The following is a 6,084-nucleotide window of genomic DNA, read 5'->3' on the forward strand; positions in this document are numbered from 1 at the left end:
AATCTGCGTTGGCGTCTTAGGAGTTTCCCAATCCTTAACCGACTCAATCTTTGCTGGATCAACTTGAATTCCATTGGCCCCTACAACATGGCCAAGAAATTGTACCTCTGGTAACCAAAAGTCACACTTAGAGAACTTTGCATACAACTGCTCATCTCTAAGCATAATCAAAATCGAACGTAGATGATGTTCGTGCTCTTCCTTGTTCTTGGAGTACACCAATATATCATCAATAAACACAATGACGAATTTATCTAGGTATGGTTTACACACACGGTTCATGAGATCCATGAACACTGCTGGTGCGTTCGTCAAACTAAACGGCATCACTGTAAACTCATAATGTCCATAACGTGTTCTAAACGCTGTCTTCGGGACATCAGTTTCTTTGACTCTCAATTGGTGATACGCGGATCACAAATCAATCTTCGAATAACAACTAGATCCCTGTAGCTGATCAAATAAGTCATCAATCCTCGGTAGCGGATACCGATTCTTGATTGTCAACTTGTTCAATTCTCTGTAATCGATGCATAATCTCATCGACCCATCCTTCTTCTTAACAAACAAGACTGGAGCTCCAACTCGGAAATTCATGGTTATGTGACCCACCTCCTTGTACCTGTCACATTAGGGCATTACAACCCTGATGTTCTTCGCCATGGGAAGCTCTTGTAGTTCTAAAGGTGCAAATGCGTATATTGTATGCGTAACGGGTGCAGCTGCTGGCACCAAATCAATTCGAAATTCGGTTTCACGGTGGAGTAGACGTGTAACCTTAGGGCAATCTCTAATAGTTGGGAAATATTCGGGTCTCTTAAATGTCGGCTCATCTTTACTCACATGTGCCAGAATTGCGAGACATTCTCATCTCATGTACTTCTGAACCTTCGAGTAATTACTATAGCATGACGGTGTACTGATCTCCTCTCCTTACACCATTATCATTGGTGGAAGAAATTTGAATAGTCTTCTGGTCGTAGCTGCCTTGGTTGTATCGTCAGATAACCAGTTTGTTTCAACCACTAGGTTAAAACTTCCCAGTTTAATAGTCTTATAGAGTACACGTTGTCTAAGGAAGGTACAGGTTTATAAACGTCGTGACCAAATTCTCTAGCGTTAAAGCTTCTCTCAGCACCGGTGTTGACAGCATATATAAACATTATGGTTGATGAGCGAGAACGTGATGATTTTCATGGAAAACGAAAACGAACAAGGTGTAATGGCAACTCAAACAAAATCTGATATTTAATCGAAAAGGGTTGGTACAAACTCCCAGACGGGTGTGTCTCGCAGGAACAGATGAAGTGTAGTTCGCGTCGATGTGTTCAAAGTTGGTTGGTAATGTTTGTGGGTATAATGAAAATGATTGTCGCTTAAGAATAGTACGTTGGAACAAAATGATGAGGGATATGGTAACGGGTAGTATTACTAGTAGCAATGAGTGGTGGCGTTAGCGATAAGTAGTGATGGGTTGTGATAAGCAGTGATGATAGTAGTGACGTATAATTTGTTAGATAGCATGCTCGCATCATAAGTATATGCACATGTACTCTAATGCACCCAATAAGGCATAATGGTCTTCAGTCGGTAGGCTCGTGTTGGAAAAACAATCATGGATGGCGGATGGCTGAATGATAGGTAAGTTGGTAATCGAGTGGACAATATCTACTACGTATTGTGCGGGCGGTTATCAGGAATTCCTCCTCTAAAGACGTATCAGAAATGAGTTGTGATGCACATTAGCGAGTAGTAAAACCCGGAGGTGTTGGTAGTGTCGAGTATTACTTAGTAGTGGTAAGCAGTAATGAGTAGCATTGAGTAGTAGCAAGTAGCAAGGGTAGTAGTAAGTAGTATTTAGTAATGACAAGCAGTGAGAAGTAGTGTTCAGTCGTGACTAGCAGTGAGAGGCGGTGTTGAGTAGTTGTTAATAGCGATAAACAGTACTGAATAGTGGTATAAAATGACGAGTGTGTTCAAGTAGTGTCCTTGTAGTGACAAGTAGTGATCGGTGGTGACGAACAGTGTCTGTGACAAGTTGTGTTATGATTATAAGTTACTTTTAAATTATAATAACAATTAATTTGCACAGTGTAAGTTTCTACTCACATTTGGGGTTATATTGTTTATGTTCTAAACATTGTTTATCCCGGTAACCTACTTGACTCGGCCCAAATTCCTTATTTTGTAATGTCGGAACTTCTATATGAGTAACCGTAATGTAATCCCGGTCATTACATTATGCTATCTCACATTTCCATTCGAAATCACTCCATAAGTTCAAGATAGCGTAGTCAACTTAATTTAGTTAAATTTGGCTTCGTGTGTACGTATGTGTTTCGTAATATAGTGTATTTAGTCCAAGTCCAGGTTGTATGGTATAAGGCGAGCTGCGGCGGTGTCTTTTGAATATAAGTTGTTCAATACACGACGTTATGTACAAAATAGCTCCGAATAATGTCACTATAGTAACGTACTAAGGTATTAGCGTGTGCAAGTGCAGTTTCGTAAGTAAGCATGCATAAAATTGTGCATTGTAGCAATTGAAAAGTTGAAGGAGCATCACAGCAGTAGTGTTGCAGTAGTAGTTGTGTGAGCTGCTACAGGGTTTTTAACGTTTATGTTTTTCAACAGCGGAATACCTATACACAAAAAGGATACATAAATAGATTAGATGGGTATAACTAATAAGTAAAGCTATTATTGTTTTTGAAAAACGTGTCTATTACACTCACAATCAATAGCTGCCACTACACTCTTTACTGCATTTTCTATTGCATTTGCTACTGGAATCAAGATTAAGACATACTTCAATTGTTGGTGGACTCCTAAAATATTACCTTCCATATATAATATAAGAGATTGAAATTAAATGCTAACTACATATTGCATTTGCTACTGGAGCGAAGATTGAGACCTGCTACTGCTACTGTAGTTGTTGATGGACTCCTAAAATATTTACCTTTCATATATAATATGAGAGAGTTTGAAATTAAATACCAACTACATATAAACTGAGCCTCTTTGAGGCTCCAAAAAACAAATGGGGATAACCTTTTTAATCAGCATTTGCAAAAGCTAATGGCAACAAAAAAGTATATATACGTATATTCCTAAACTGCCGAAAAGTATTCATAAGTAAACATGTAAATTGTAATGTGAAAACAACAATCTGTCAAAAGATGAACATAGCTATATGCAGCCAATATAACCAATAAAATAATAGCAGTCAGTTTACATAGCACTATATTTATATTTTATAACCAACCCAAGTGTGATAGTAGCCAGTTTACAACATTTCCTTCAACTAATTTTTAGTTTTTATTTTAAATTAAGTGATCAACCATGATCAGCAGATGCACTATATGTAACTAAATTAGTAACACAAAAATTATAAGCAAATTAAAAGATATAAACTTCACTCACCTGAGAAGACAATCTTGTAGCAGCAACAACTTCATTCCTTATAATCCCCAGCATCTTTTTATTACTCCTTTTAGGTCCCAAACTATAAGCACAAAATAAAAAATAATTATAAAAGGAAGTTACGAAATCAGGTCTGCAAAACTTACAAATCAGAAGGTAAAACATAAGTATAATATCTGATAATTATAAAAAAAATCATTAAACTATGATACATATGAAAAGTGAGTGAACATTGTCGGTAGTTTAAAACACAATATGAGAACTTTGGGCTGAAATTTAACGGATCCTATGATTAGAAACCAAGGTACAACCCATTTTCAAGTATATGTCTGAAGCAGATGTAACATATTATATCATTAGAAACAAATGTACAGATCCTACCATTACAAAACAGGTTGAGCGGCCAGTGTCAAACGGATTTGCCTTTCAATATGAAATTTAACACATAAATGACGGCACCGCTATATTGATACGACTACTAACTAACTAACTAACTAATATGAAGTATTCTTTATATTATGAAAATGAGCATACCTATTAGTCAGTAACAATAGCAATAGTAACAAAAATTTGAAAAGGAAAAAAATGAAAGAAATAAAGGCTCAGATTCATGTATAAAATCAAGCAAGAGAACATCTACAGATTGCCCCGCCAATATACGAATCATTTTTCTCATAGCTTGACCCAACTCCCCATTTTTATCATCATAGTCTATTTTATTAAACCTTCTTATTATGAACCTTATTCATTCTTAATAGGAGTTGTAAATAGCTTCATAATTTACTTCCATCATCTACAAACAGGGACACTACCATGTTCAAGGACTGCAGTCAAGCTACGTATAGCGACTACCATGTCCCAAAAAAGGCAGTGAAGCTACTCAAAATAATCTGAAGTCATTCAGCAGAACTAACGATCGTCACCCCCCACAATCATCGTACATCTGCATTTAGTACAATGATTTAGAATTTTAGATGTCTGAATAAACCAAAATAACTTTATGCATCTCGTATCATATACCTGTTTCGCATGTTCTTGACCTAATTAGTCTGCTTAATTAAGAATGCAAGAATTATAATGATAACAAACTAAGCAAAAATTTTAAGCAACCCAACAAATAAACTAAGCAAATACACAAACGCAAAAAAGAGACTTTCACACAGAAACTGACCGAATTAGGGACTGTGGTTGTGCTTAAATGTCTGCAACAGCTTACTTTCATTTTTGGGTCTTTGACGTTATGTTTATTTAAAGCTTACCTATTGATTTCTGCTATTGTTTAGTCAAACTGTTTGTTGTGAGGTTGATGACATTTCAAATGTACAATAAGCTCATGTTTAACAGTTATGCTTATCAATCTTAGCATACGGTTTGATAAGCTTATGCAGAACACGATCAATATATACCATTTGTGACAACCACAAACATTACAGTCAGTGGGTAGTAGCAACGACCTCAAACCCTAATTTGTAAACGAAATCTTCACTGGACGTAAATTAATCAACAAAAGAGAATATCTGACAAATACCCGTGACAACAAACGACAGCCATTAATTGCTGAAATCAGTTAGGCTCAAAGTTATTCAAAATTCATGACAAAACAGGTCTCAAGACCCACCATGGCTACAAACAGTAAAAGCTGCATCAATTACATGTCCTCTAAGTGTTGCCACGCCAAGGTACAGGTCGGAACCACATTGTTCTCTAAATAATAACGATCATCACTGCCACCATGAATATATCACCTGCCTTATCAACAACATACCACATAACAGTCACCAAGAAAACTAAGGAATATACTACAATTAACATAAAATACACTCTACTAAAGTGACGGAAATTTAGATGTACGTGGGAGAAAAATGAATTGCCATCAAAAACACATCCAACACTGGACTACGACAAACTATATAAGGCCTTTACTTAAATCGAGCAACTGACACAAAATGAAAAGCACTAATAAACAACTAAAGCATATAAGTAGCCTCCAACAAAAAAAATTACGTTCTTTTAATAGTTTGACAAAAAAAAATAAAATGATGATAACCAAAGAGAATTTAAAAACATACAAAGGACGTTTCTAATAGCATAGATGTTGGTTCGTTAACTCAATAAAGAATTATGAAAATAAAAATGGTCAAAAATTTTTACATCAGAACAACCTCTTATGGACAACATTACATATAATTAGTGTTAACAAAAAAAAACATCTAATTAGGATTAACAATATAAAAAAATTATTTGCCAATTTTAAGCATATAAAAAGTGACAGGAAAAATACGAGCTACTAATAGCAACGGTAGAGATACTGGGATGGTTTATCGCATGAAATACTAATATTCCCCCAATTTCAACCGATTTCAAACAACAGGAAGAAGGAATACACCTTCAACACTACTTAAAGATGAAAAGAGTAAAAGAATCGCAGAAACGTGGCATAAATCGCTCGTAATTAACGGAATTTAACCATATTTTTCTCTTTCTTCCGTAAGAGAGACAAAACTGAAAACTCTAACGCTCAGCCACTGTCAATCGATGATGAATGTTCGAATGACACAACTGAACCTGTTAATTGCAAGGCACGATGTATAAGAGCGAAACAGGCAAGGAAGAAGGAAGTAGGAGATGAAGAATGTGGAAGTAGCCGATGGAGAGAAA

At 35.9% G+C, this 6,084-nt stretch overlaps 1 long non-coding RNA gene across 2 annotated transcripts; it reads right to left on the reverse strand.

The window, feature by feature from the left end:
- Positions 1-2,391: 2,391 nt before the first annotated feature.
- LOC139892834 (uncharacterized) lies at positions 2,392-6,084 on the reverse strand. 2 transcript variants are annotated; one of them, XR_011774258.1, is made up of 3 exons: positions 4,239-6,084; positions 3,427-3,508; positions 2,392-2,642 (listed from the first exon to the last, which is right to left on the reverse strand). It is a non-coding gene; the product is annotated as an uncharacterized lncRNA (long non-coding RNA). The 2 variants fall into 2 exon arrangements; XR_011774259.1 differs by having other exon boundaries at positions 4,167-6,084.

The sequence above is a fragment of the Rutidosis leptorrhynchoides genome, chromosome 2, assembly GCF_046630445.1.
Source record: "Rutidosis leptorrhynchoides isolate AG116_Rl617_1_P2 chromosome 2, CSIRO_AGI_Rlap_v1, whole genome shotgun sequence".
In the NCBI taxonomy this organism is placed as follows: domain Eukaryota; kingdom Viridiplantae; phylum Streptophyta; class Magnoliopsida; order Asterales; family Asteraceae; genus Rutidosis; species Rutidosis leptorrhynchoides.